Source organism: Sturnus vulgaris, unplaced genomic scaffold, assembly GCF_052056855.1.
Source record: "Sturnus vulgaris isolate bStuVul1 unplaced genomic scaffold, bStuVul1.hap1 Scaffold_151, whole genome shotgun sequence".
In the NCBI taxonomy this organism is placed as follows: Eukaryota; Metazoa; Chordata; class Aves; order Passeriformes; family Sturnidae; genus Sturnus; species Sturnus vulgaris.
Window position 1 is genome coordinate 2,150,359 of NW_028276070.1, and position 13,739 is coordinate 2,164,097.

Here is a 13,739-nt window from a genome sequence, read left to right on the forward strand (position 1 = left end):
GGACCCTTGGTTCCACGAGGTTCCATTACGTCACAATGCTCTCCTTGGTTCCACAAGGCCTTGCTTTGTCACAATGGACCCTTGGTTCCATGAGCTTCCGTAGTGTAACCATGGTCTCCTGGGATCTGCATTGTCACAATGGACAATTGGTTGCATGGGAGCCTGCTGTGTCACAAGAGAGCCTTAGCTCCATGAGGTTCTGGACTGTCACAGTGGTCTCCCTGCTTCAACGAGGCCCTGGAGTGTCTCGAGGGCTGCTTGGTTCTGTGAGCTTCCACAACGTCCCAATGGTCTCCTTGTTTCTGCAGTGTCATAGTGGACTCTTGGTTCCATGAGGTTCCTAAATGTCACAGGTCTCCTTGGTTCCATGTGGCCCTGCTGTGTCACCACAGCCCCTTGGTTCCAGGAGTTTCTGGGCTGTCAACAGTGGTTCCTTTGTTCCAATCAGGCACCGCTGTGTCACACTGCACCCTGGCTTCCATGAAGTTCTTCAGTGTCACAGTGGCCCCTTGGATCCATGCGGTCCCATAGTGTCACCATGGTCTCCTTGGACCTGCATTGTCATCAGGGACCATTGGTTTCATGTGGCCCGGCTGTGTCACAGTGATGTGGATTTCGTAATTGCCTTCAGTGTCACAATGGAGCCTTGTTTCTGTGAGGCTCTGAACTGTCACAACTGTCTCCTTGGTTCCATCAGCCCCCGCTGTGTCACAAGGGTCCCCTTGGTTCCATGAGCACACCAAAGCTTTGCATAAACATTGAGCAGCACCTGCTTAACACACCTGGGAACATCTGTCTGCATTCAAAAGACAGGTCACAGCTGAGAAAGGCACCAGCAGCTTCCATCTGCAACAGAGATGCAGGGAAAGGACAAGGACAGAGAATTCAGCTGCAAGACTCCGAGAATTCTGCATCCAGACATCATTTCTGGTCCCACTGTCCCTAGTAGAAAGGTGTCATCATTCCAGGTTCCAGGCAGCCTGTACTCAGCATGTGCTTCTACAGTGGGGGTTTGTCGTTTAGGAAAACCTGCTCAGGCTTTTCCCTTCTTTCCTCACAAACAGGAATACTTGTCCTGGGCCTGGATGCAGGCAGAGCCCTGAGGAGAGCACGTGGGACATGGTGCAGTGGGCAGGGACAGCCAGCTGCAGAGTTCAAGGGGAAGGGCTTCTGGTGCAGGGCCAGGCATGTCAGTCCCAGCTGGGCCATGTCAGACATGTCCCCAGGCTGGGCTTGGGGAGCAGCTTGTCCAAACAGGGTCAGCCTGCAAGGGGCTCATTCTTCAGTGGGCCCACACCTCCTAAGGAGACATTCAGCATCAAGATCACCTGGGGAATGCCTAAGTTGCTTCTTCTTTGAACTGAAAAAGAAAAATTACTCCCTTTTATAAAACTGAAAATCATGAGCTGTACCTTGAAATCTTCCTCCTTAAGAGAACTCCAAAGTGACTCCAAGCAGCTGCACAAGGCCTGGAGACTGGAAGACATTGGAAAGAAGACAAAGAGCTCCTGAGGGTTTTCTGTATTTTAATGATCCCCAACGGTGGATTTGGGGCTGAGTCCAGGAGCCCCAGGCACTGAGAGAAGGTTGAAGAAGCTGCTCAAGGAGTCAGAAGCAAAACTCCAAGTCCCTTGGAGCATCACTGGCCCCACTGAGGGCAGGGACTGCCAAAGGCTCCCCAGGGAGTGGTGAGAGCAGATCCTTGAGGCCAGGATTGCAGGAGCCCGAGGCTGTGAGCAGGGAACTGCAATGCTGAGCAAGGCCTGGGCTGGTTGGAGGAAGCAGAAAGGCCAAGGCCTGAGCCCAGGCCTGGGCCAGCAGGGCCTGTCCCTCACAGGTGGCTCGGGGCTATTCCTGGAGCACTGGGATGGGAGAGGCAGCAAGGACAAATGTCATCAAGCTGTGTGACACTCCAGATGCTCATGGAACCAAGGGCCAGTGTGACACAGCAGGGCCTGATGGAAACAAGAGGCCGTGCTGAGCCTGCGCGCCTGTAACACCCCAGAACACTGAAATGCTGAGGGTGAGCAAAGGCTCCTTTACTCGAGTTTGGTGCAGAGTAGAAACCCCAGCCAGATATTCTCAAGAGGTCAAAACGACACAAAAGTGTACTGGAAAAATACAGAAAACCGAGCTCCTTTGGCAAATGATTTCATACAACATCCAATTCAACGTGCATCACTTAGCGTAGCAGGAACATCATTAACTCGGCCCATGTAAGATGGAAACCTTTAGGCATAAAAATGTTAAACTACCCAAAAACATTCCAGTAAAAGAGGATAAGAAGGTTAAAAGAGAAAAAAGAGACAGAAAGACAGAAGATCTCCAGATAGATATGCAGAGAGCTACCAGCTGCTAGGCTTCCAGTGTGGCTGAGACACAGACCCAGGAGATTTCAGGATTCAGACCAGGGCTTGACGTCATGCCCGATTTTTTAAATCCCTAGCGTTTTCTAAGCTCTCCTCTTTTCAGGGACATCTGCTTTCTTACCACGCACTGCTGTGTTTCATTGCCTTTGTGTGGGATTGATTGACGGCTCAGCCAATCAGAGCTGGCTGGGCGCTGCCCCTGCTGTGTGCTTGATTGACGGCTCAGCCAATCAGAGCTGGCTGGGCGGTGACCCTGCTGTGTGATTGATTGACGGCTCAACCAATCAGAGCTGGCTGGGCGCTGCCCCTGCTGTGTGATTGATTGACGGCTCAGCCAATCAGAGCTGGCTGGGCGCTGCCCCTGCTGTGTGATTGATTGACGGCTCAGGCAGTCACAGCTGGGTTTGCTCTGCCCCTGCTGTGTGATTGGCAGATCTGCCAGGCCATGGCTGGGGACGGGGCTCTGTCCCACCTCATTCCAAGGTCTGTCCCAGCCCCGGCCCCACTCGGGCATTCCGAGCATCCCGACGGGTCTGGGGACATTGATGTCATCCAGCCTCTGACAGCGACCATGGGGACACTGCGGAACCTCATGGAACCAAAGAGACCATTTTGACACTCTGGTGCCTCATGCAATCAGGGGCACCTTTGTGAGACTCAGGACCCCAATGGAACCAAGGGTCAGTGATGAAGCTGTGCGGCCCAGAGAACCAAGGAGCCTTTGTTACACAGCAGGGCCACATGGAGCCCAGGGGCCGTGGTGACTCTGCAGGACCTTAGGGAAGCAAGGGGCCATTGTTTACACTACAGAAGCAGGGAGAATATTGTGACAAGGAGAATATCGGGACACTACAGGGACTCCTGGAATCAAGGAGAACATTGTGACACTGTGAGGCCCCATGGAACCAAGGCAACATGGAACAGGTCTGGCTGGCTGGGCCTCCCGGGGGCCACCTGGCAAGACTGGCTGATCCTGGAATGTTGAGGACTGCCTCTCATCAGCTCCTGGAGCACTAAGGCTCTGTGCTTTCCTTCCTATGGAAAAGTACCAGCCCCTTTTGCAGGTTCCCACGGCTGAAACTGATATTCCCCCTGAAAAAGCACTACATACAAGGCTTGCTCCCAGCCAAAATCTGCTAGGAGTAACAGCTCTGGGTGGCCACCGTTTCCTGAGGGCTGCCTCTCATCTACCACTCTAAGGGTCGGTGTGAAGTTTCCCTCATTTTTGCCTCATGACCCTCTCAAGAAGACCTCAAGGACCCCCGCCCAGGTTGACTCTGGACAATGGTTTTCTGGCCTGCTTGAGGTGGGTGCTTGCCAAGGGACTCTTTGCAGGTGTGTTGTGCTCACTGGACTGTGCTGTCATGGTACCAGCTGAAGCCTGCATGTACTGCACGACCGCACCTGTCTCTTGGAGCACCACACAATGCTCCATAAATCTCCCCGCCTCTTGGCCACAAGCCACTCGCTTTGGAAAAGGACTATAAAAGAGCGATCCTCTGGAGAAGACCCTGAGTACTCCCCACGGATGACCACCCTTCCATTGGCTGGCCCACCATGACCTTGGTCTCGTCTGTTGGTAGCTACTTCCCCCTTCCCCTCCTTTTCTCTCTCTATACTCCGTTTCCTATATCTCTCCCCTCTAGCGCAACTGAATTGTTTGGCATTCAATAAAAATGCATTGCTGTTGTTGAATAAACTGATTTGTCCCCCGCTATTTACCTGTTTGCACCTCTGAGATCGAACAATCCTCGGCCTGTGTTGGCAGATGGTGACACACCCCCACCCCCACCCCCCCCCATCCCCCATGCCCCTGCTTCTCCCAGTTGATTGCTGATCGTGGTGTGACATGGAATGGAACATCCCTTGGGCCAGTCCAGCCCAGCTGTCCCATCCCTGTTCCCTCAGGAACACTTGCCCATCCCAAGTCCATGGGTTGGAGGGGCTTGCAGACACGCCTCGTGGGGCGAGCACTGTGACAAGGACAGGAGAACAGAACAACATTTACACTTACCAAGGGCAGAGAACAGAAGAGCACAGTCTTGGAGAAACGCACAAAGGATGTAGCCGAGGCAAACGGAGCGTGCACAAAACGCAAGGAGAATGTCAGCTCAGCTCTGCAAGGCTGACAAAAGCAGAAGTTATACACAACAATAATATTGCCCTTCCTCAAAAGCGGGGATCAAAGAGCAGTCACCTAAAAAGGACAGTGCATGTTGAAGACACACTCCAAAGAACCATAGAAGGACTTGTGAGAAGGGGTGCAATTATGGCAAATAAATTCCAGGTGGGGTTAACTAATGAATACATCATCAGTGTGAGTGATAAAAGCTCCGATTGCCTGGTGGCCAGTGCACTCGAGTAGATGAAGGATTGCCCAAGTGACCACCATGGTGTAATAAAGAATACCTGCTCTCAAATCCTCAAAACTGTGTTCAAAAGTTGCTATCCAGCAGATTTCAGTATCAGTGGTGTCCCTGACTCCATTATGCCCCTTGCACACTTTCACGAGGGCCCCTTGGTTCCACGAGGCCCTGCTGGATAACAGTGGACCCTTGGTTCCATTTGGGTCTGTACTGTCAAAATGGCCTCCTTAGTTCTGCACTGCCACAATGCTCTCTCCTTGGTGCCACGAGGCCTTGGTGTGTCACAACAGCCTCTCGGTTCCATGAACTGCCATAGTGTCAGCACGGTCTCTTGCATCTGCAGTATCACGATGGACAATTGGTTACAAGCAGCCCCGCTGTGTCACAACGACTACTTGGTTCATGAGGCCCCACAGTGTCACCATGGCCCCTTGGTTCCCCGAGGCCTCGCTGTAGAACAATGGCCTCTCAGTTCCAGGAGGTTCTGTACTGTCAACAGTGCTCTCCTTGGTTCTACAGTGGCTGCTTGCTTCCATAATTCTTCCTCAGTGTCAGTCACAGTGGTCTCCTTGGTTCCATGAGGCTCTGCAATGTCCCAATATCCCATGGTTTCCATGAGCTTCTGTCCCATCAACCATGTCCTTTGCTCCAGTGAGGCCCCGCAACGGCACACCGGACCCTTGGCTCCATGAGGTTCCATAGTGTAACATGGGTGCCTTGATTCCAAGAGGTTCTGCTGGGTCACACTGGACCCTTGGTTCCATGAGGTTCCGTGGTATCGCCATGGTTTCCCTGGATCCGCAGTATCGCTACGGACCATAGGTTTCATGCAGCTTTGCTGTGCTACAGTGGCTCCTTGGTTCCATCAAGTGCCACTGTGTAACAAGGGAATCTTGGTCCCATGAGGTTCTGGACTGTCACAATGGTGTCCTTGGTTCTGGACTCTAACAACGGACCCTTGGTTCCACGAGGTTCCATTACGTCACAATGCTCTCCTTGGTTCCACAAGGCCTTGCTTTGTCACAATGGACCCTTGGTTCCATGAGCTTCCGTAGTGTAACCATGGTCTCCTGGGATCTGCATTGTCACAATGGACAATTGGTTGCATGGGAGCCTGCTGTGTCACAAGAGAGCCTTAGCTCCATGAGGTTCTGGACTGTCACAGTGGTCTCCCTGCTTCAACGAGGCCCTGGAGTGTCTCGAGGGCTGCTTGGTTCTGTGAGCTTCCACAACGTCCCAATGGTCTCCTTGTTTCTGCAGTGTCATAGTGGACTCTTGGTTCCATGAGGTTCCTAAATGTCACAGGTCTCCTTGGTTCCATGTGGCCCTGCTGTGTCACCACAGCCCCTTGGTTCCAGGAGTTTCTGGGCTGTCAACAGTGGTTCCTTTGTTCCAATCAGGCACCGCTGTGTCACACTGCACCCTGGCTTCCATGAAGTTCTTCAGTGTCACAGTGGCCCCTTGGATCCATGCGGTCCCATAGTGTCACCATGGTCTCCTTGGACCTGCATTGTCATCAGGGACCATTGGTTCCATGTGGCCCGGCTGTGTCACAGTGATGTGGATTCCGTAATTGCCTTCAGTGTCACAATGGAGCCTTGTTTCTGTGAGGCTCTGAACTGTCACAACTGTCTCCTTGGTTCCATCAGCCCCCGCTGTGTCACAAGGGTCCCCTTGGTTCCATGAGCACACCAAAGCTTTGCATAAACATTGAGCAGCACCTGCTTAACACACCTGGGAACATCTGTCTGCATTCAAAAGACAGGTCACAGCTGAGAAAGGCACCAGCAGCTTCCATCTGCAACAGAGATGCAGGGAAAGGACAAGGACAGAGAATTCAGCTGCAAGACTCCGAGAATTCTGCATCCAGACATCATTTCTGGTCCCACTGTCCCTAGTAGAAAGGTGTCATCATTCCAGGTTCCAGGCAGCCTGTACTCAGCATGTGCTTCTACAGTGGGGGTTTGTCGTTTAGGAAAACCTGCTCAGGCTTTTCCCTTCTTTCCTCACAAACAGGAATACTTGTCCTGGGCCTGGATGCAGGCAGAGCCCTGAGGAGAGCACGTGGGACATGGTGCAGTGGGCAGGGACAGCCAGCTGCAGAGTTCAAGGGGAAGGGCTTCTGGTGCAGGGCCAGGCATGTCAGTCCCAGCTGGGCCATGTCAGACATGTCCCCAGGCTGGGCTTGGGGAGCAGCTTGTCCAAACAGGGTCAGCCTGCAAGGGGCTCATTCTTCAGTGGGCCCACACCTCCTAAGGAGACATTCAGCATCAAGATCACCTGGGGAATGCCTAAGTTGCTTCTTCTTTGAACTGAAAAAGAAAAATTACTCCCTTTTATAAAACTGAAAATCATGAGCTGTACCTTGAAATCTTCCTCCTTAAGAGAACTCCAAAGTGACTCCAAGCAGCTGCACAAGGCCTGGAGACTGGAAGACATTGGAAAGAAGACAAAGAGCTCCTGAGGGTTTTCTGTATTTTAATGATCCCCAACGGTGGATTTGGGGCTGAGTCCAGGAGCCCCAGGCACTGAGAGAAGGTTGAAGAAGCTGCTCAAGGAGTCAGAAGCAAAACTCCAAGTCCCTTGGAGCATCACTGGCCCCACTGAGGGCAGGGACTGCCAAAGGCTCCCCAGGGAGTGGTGAGAGCAGATCCTTGAGGCCAGGATTGCAGGAGCCCGAGGCTGTGAGCAGGGAACTGCAATGCTGAGCAAGGCCTGGGCTGGTTGGAGGAAGCAGAAAGGCCAAGGCCTGAGCCCAGGCCTGGGCCAGCAGGGCCTGTCCCTCACAGGTGGCTCGGGGCTATTCCTGGAGCACTGGGATGGGAGAGGCAGCAAGGACAAATGTCATCAAGCTGTGTGACACTCCAGATGCTCATGGAACCAAGGGCCAGTGTGACACAGCAGGGCCTCATGGAAACAAGAGGCCGTGCTGAGCCTGCGCGCCTGTAACACCCCAGAACACTGAAATGCTGAGGGTGAGCAAAGGCTCCTTTACTCGAGTTTGGTGCAGAGTAGAAACCCCAGCCAGATATTCTCAAGAGGTCAAAACGACACAAAAGTGTACTGGAAAAATACAGAAAACCGAGCTCCTTTGGCAAATGATTTCATACAACATCCAATTCAACGTGCATCACTTAGCGTAGCAGGAACATCATTAACTCGGCCCATGTAAGATGGAAACCTTTAGGCATAAAAATGTTAAACTACCCAAAAACATTCCAGTAAAAGAGGATAAGAAGGTTAAAAGAGAAAAAAGAGACAGAAAGACAGAAGATCTCCAGATAGATATGCAGAGAGCTACCAGCTGCTAGGCTTCCAGTGTGGCTGAGACACAGACCCAGGAGATTTCAGGATTCAGACCAGGGCTTGACGTCATGCCCGATTTTTTAAATCCCTAGCGTTTTCTAAGCTCTCCTCTTTTCAGGGACATCTGCTTTCTTACCACGCACTGCTGTGTTTCATTGCCTTTGTGTGGGATTGATTGACGGCTCAGCCAATCAGAGCTGGCTGGGCGCTGCCCCTGCTGTGTGCTTGATTGACGGCTCAGCCAATCAGAGCTGGCTGGGCGGTGACCCTGCTGTGTGATTGATTGACGGCTCAACCAATCAGAGCTGGCTGGGCGCTGCCCCTGCTGTGTGCTTGATTGACGGCTCAGCCAATCAGAGCTGGCTGGGCGCTGCCCCTGCTGTGTGATTGATTGACGGCTCAGGCAGTCACAGCTGGGTTTGCTCTGCCCCTGCTGTGTGATTGGCAGATCTGCCAGGCCATGGCTGGGGACGGGGCTCTGTCCCACCTCATTCCAAGGTCTGTCCCAGCCCCGGCCCCACTCGGGCATTCCGAGCATCCCGACGGGTCTGGGGACATTGATGTCATCCAGCCTCTGACAGCGACCATGGGGACACTGCGGAACCTCATGGAACCAAAGAGACCATTTTGACACTCTGGTGCCTCATGCAATCAGGGGCACCTTTGTGAGACTCGGGACCCCAATGGAACCAAGGGTCAGTGATGAAGCTGTGCGGCCCAGAGAACCAAGGAGCCTTTGTTACACAGCAGGGCCACATGGAGCCCAGGGGCCGTGGTGACTCTGCAGGACCTTAGGGAAGCAAGGGGCCATTGTTTACACTACAGAAGCAGGGAGAATATTGTGACAAGGAGAATATCGGGACACTACAGGGACTCCTGGAATCAAGGAGAACATTGTGACACTGTGAGGCCCCATGGAACCAAGGCAACATGGAACAGGTCTGGCTGGCTGGGCCTCCCAGGGGCCACCTGGCAAGACTGGCTGATCCTGGAATGTTGAGGACTGCCTCTCATCAGCTCCTGGAGCACTAAGGCTCTGTGCTTTCCTTCCTATGGAAAAGTACCAGCCCCTTTTGCAGGTTCCCACGGCTGAAACTGATATTCCCCCTGAAAAAGCACTACATACAAGGCTTGCTCCCAGCCAAAATCTGCTAGGAGTAACAGCTCTGGGTGGCCACCGTTTCCTGAGGGCTGCCTCTCATCTACCACTCTAAGGGTCGGTGTGAAGTTTCCCTCATTTTTGCCTCATGACCCTCTCAAGAAGACCTCAAGGACCCCCGCCCAGGTTGACTCTGGACAATGGTTTTCTGGCCTGCTTGAGGTGGGTGCTTGCCAAGGGACTCTTTGCAGGTGTGTTGTGCTCACTGGACTGTGCTGTCATGGTACCAGCTGAAGCCTGCATGTACTGCACGACCGCACCTGTCTCTTGGAGCACCACACAATGCTCCATAAATCTCCCCGCCTCTTGGCCACAAGCCACTCGCTTTGGAAAAGGACTATAAAAGAGCGATCCTCTGGAGAAGACCCTGAGTACTCCCCACGGATGACCACCCTTCCATTGGCTGGCCCACCATGACCTTGGTCTCGTCTGTTGGTAGCTACTTCCCCCTTCCCCTCCTTTTCTCTCTCTATACTCCGTTTCCTATATCTCTCCCCTCTAGCGCAACTGAATTGTTTGGCATTCAATAAAAATGCATTGCTGTTGTTGAATAAACTGATTTGTCCCCCGCTATTTACCTGTTTGCACCTCTGAGATCGAACAATCCTCGGCCTGTGTTGGCAGATGGTGACACACCCCCACCCCCCACCCCCCCCCCATCCCCCATGCCCCTGCTTCTCCCAGTTGATTGCTGATCGTGCTGTGACATGGAATGGAACATCCCTTGGGCCAGTCCAGCCCAGCTGTCCCATCCCTGTTCCCTCAGGAACACTTGCCCATCCCAAGTCCATGGGTTGGAGGGGCTTGCAGACACGCCTCGTGGGGCGAGCACTGTGACAAGGACAGGAGAACAGAACAACATTTACACTTACCAAGGGCAGAGAACAGAAGAGCACAGTCTTGGAGAAACGCACAAAGGATGTAGCCGAGGCAAACGGAGCGTGCACAAAACGCAAGGAGAATGTCAGCTCAGCTCTGCAAGGCTGACAAAAGCAGAAGTTATACACAACAATAATATTGCCCTTCCTCAAAAGCGGGGATCAAAGAGCAGTCACCTAAAAAGGACAGTGCATGTTGAAGACACACTCCAAAGAACCATAGAAGGACTTGTGAGAAGGGGTGCAATTATGGCAAATAAATTCCAGGTGGGGTTAACTAATGAATACATCATCAGTGTGAGTGATAAAAGCTCCGATTGCCTGGTGGCCAGTGCACTCGAGTAGATGAAGGATTGCCCAAGTGACCACCATGGTGTAATAAAGAATACCTGCTCTCAAATCCTCAAAACTGTGTTCAAAAGTTGCTATCCAGCAGATTTCAGTATCAGTGGTGTCCCTGACTCCATTATGCCCCTTGCACACTTTCACGAGGGCCCCTTGGTTCCACGAGGCCCTGCTGGATAACAGTGGACCCTTGGTTCCATTTGGGTCTGTACTGTCAAAATGGCCTCCTTAGTTCTGCACTGCCACAATGCTCTCTCCTTGGTGCCACGAGGCCTTGGTGTGTCACAACAGCCTCTCGGTTCCATGAACTGCCATAGTGTCAGCACGGTCTCTTGCATCTGCAGTATCACGATGGACAATTGGTTACAAGCAGCCCCGCTGTGTCACAACGACTACTTGGTTCATGAGGCCCCACAGTGTCACCATGGCCCCTTGGTTCCCCGAGGCCTCGCTGTAGAACAATGGCCTCTCAGTTCCAGGAGGTTTTCTACTGTCAACAGTGCTCTCCTTGGTTCTACAGTGGCTGCTTGCTTCCATAATTCTTCCTCAGTGTCAGTCACAGTGGTCTCCTTGGTTCCATGAGGCTCTGCAATGTCCCAATATCCCATCGTTTCCATGAGCTTCTGTCCCATCAACCATGTCCTTTGCTCCAGTGAGGCCCCGCAACGGCACACCGGACCCTTGGCTCCATGAGGTTCCATAGTGTAACATGGGTGCCTTGATTCCAAGAGGTTCTGCTGGGTCACACTGGACCCTTGGTTCCATGAGGTTCCGTGGTATCGCCATGGTTTCCCTGGATCCGCAGTATCGCTACGGACCATAGGTTTCATGCAGCTTTGCTGTGCTACAGTGGCTCCTTGGTTCCATCAAGTGCCACTGTGTAACAAGGGAATCTTGGTCCCATGAGGTTCTGGACTGTCACAATGGTGTCCTTGGTTCTGGACTCTAACAACGGACCCTTGGTTCCACGAGGTTCCATTACGTCACAATGCTCTCCTTGGTTCCACAAGGCCTTGCTTTGTCACAATGGACCCTTGGTTCCATGAGCTTCCGTAGTGTAACCATGGTCTCCTGGGATCTGCATTGTCACAATGGACAATTGGTTGCATGGGAGCCTGCTGTGTCACAAGAGAGCCTTAGCTCCATGAGGTTCTGGACTGTCACAGTGGTCTCCCTGCTTCAACGAGGCCCTGGAGTGTCTCGAGGGCTGCTTGGTTCTGTGAGCTTCCACAACGTCCCAATGGTCTCCTTGTTTCTGCAGTGTCATAGTGGACTCTTGGTTCCATGAGGTTCCTAAATGTCACAGGTCTCCTTGGTTCCATGTGGCCCTGCTGTGTCACCACAGCCCCTTGGTTCCAGGAGTTTCTGGGCTGTCAACAGTGGTTCCTTTGTTCCAATCAGGCACCGCTGTGTCACACTGCACCCTGGCTTCCATGAAGTTCTTCAGTGTCACAGTGGCCCCTTGGATCCATGCGGTCCCATAGTGTCACCATGGTCTCCTTGGACCTGCATTGTCATCAGGGACCATTGGTTCCATGTGGCCCGGCTGTGTCACAGTGATGTGGATTCCGTAATTGCCTTCAGTGTCACAATGGAGCCTTGTTTCTGTGAGGCTCTGAACTGTCACAACTGTCTCCTTGGTTCCATCAGCCCCCGCTGTGTCACAAGGGTCCCCTTGGTTCCATGAGCACACCAAAGCTTTGCATAAACATTGAGCAGCACCTGCTTAACACACCTGGGAACATCTGTCTGCATTCAAAAGACAGGTCACAGCTGAGAAAGGCACCAGCAGCTTCCATCTGCAACAGAGATGCAGGGAAAGGACAAGGACAGAGAATTCAGCTGCAAGACTCCGAGAATTCTGCATCCAGACATCATTTCTGGTCCCACTGTCCCTAGTAGAAAGGTGTCATCATTCCAGGTTCCAGGCAGCCTGTACTCAGCATGTGCTTCTACAGTGGGGGTTTGTCGTTTAGGAAAACCTGCTCAGGCTTTTCCCTTCTTTCCTCACAAACAGGAATACTTGTCCTGGGCCTGGATGCAGGCAGAGCCCTGAGGAGAGCACGTGGGACATGGTGCAGTGGGCAGGGACAGCCAGCTGCAGAGTTCAAGGGGAAGGGCTTCTGGTGCAGGGCCAGGCATGTCAGTCCCAGCTGGGCCATGTCAGACATGTCCCCAGGCTGGGCTTGGGGAGCAGCTTGTCCAAACAGGGTCAGCCTGCAAGGGGCTCATTCTTCAGTGGGCCCACACCTCCTAAGGAGACATTCAGCATCAAGATCACCTGGGGAATGCCTAAGTTGCTTCTTCTTTGAACTGAAAAAGAAAAATTACTCCCTTTTATAAAACTGAAAATCATGAGCTGTACCTTGAAATCTTCCTCCTTAAGAGAACTCCAAAGTGACTCCAAGCAGCTGCACAAGGCCTGGAGACTGGAAGACATTGGAAAGAAGACAAAGAGCTCCTGAGGGTTTTCTGTATTTTAATGATCCCCAACGGTGGATTTGGGGCTGAGTCCAGGAGCCCCAGGCACTGAGAGAAGGTTGAAGAAGCTGCTCAAGGAGTCAGAAGCAAAACTCCAAGTCCCTTGGAGCATCACTGGCCCCACTGAGGGCAGGGACTGCCAAAGGCTCCCCAGGGAGTGGTGAGAGCAGATCCTTGAGGCCAGGATTGCAGGAGCCCGAGGCTGTGAGCAGGGAACTGCAATGCTGAGCAAGGCCTGGGCTGGTTGGAGGAAGCAGAAAGGCCAAGGCCTGAGCCCAGGCCTGGGCCAGCAGGGCCTGTCCCTCACAGGTGGCTCGGGGCTATTCCTGGAGCACTGGGATGGGAGAGGCAGCAAGGACAAATGTCATCAAGCTGTGTGACACTCCAGATGCTCATGGAACCAAGGGCCAGTGTGACACAGCAGGGCCTCATGGAAACAAGAGGCCGTGCTGAGCCTGCGCGCCTGTAACACCCCAGAACACTGAAATGCTGAGGGTGAGCAAAGGCTCCTTTACTCGAGTTTGGTGCAGAGTAGAAACCCCAGCCAGATATTCTCAAGAGGTCAAAACGACACAAAAGTGTACTGGAAAAATACAGAAAACCGAGCTCCTTTGGCAAATGATTTCATACAACATCCAATTCAACGTGCATCACTTAGCGTAGCAGGAACATCATTAACTCGGCCCATGTAAGATGGAAACCTTTAGGCATAAAAATGTTAAACTACCCAAAAACATTCCAGTAAAAGAGGATAAGAAGGTTAAAAGAGAAAAAAGAGACAGAAAGACAGAAGATCTCCAGATAGATATGCAGAGAGCTACCAGCTGCTAGGCTT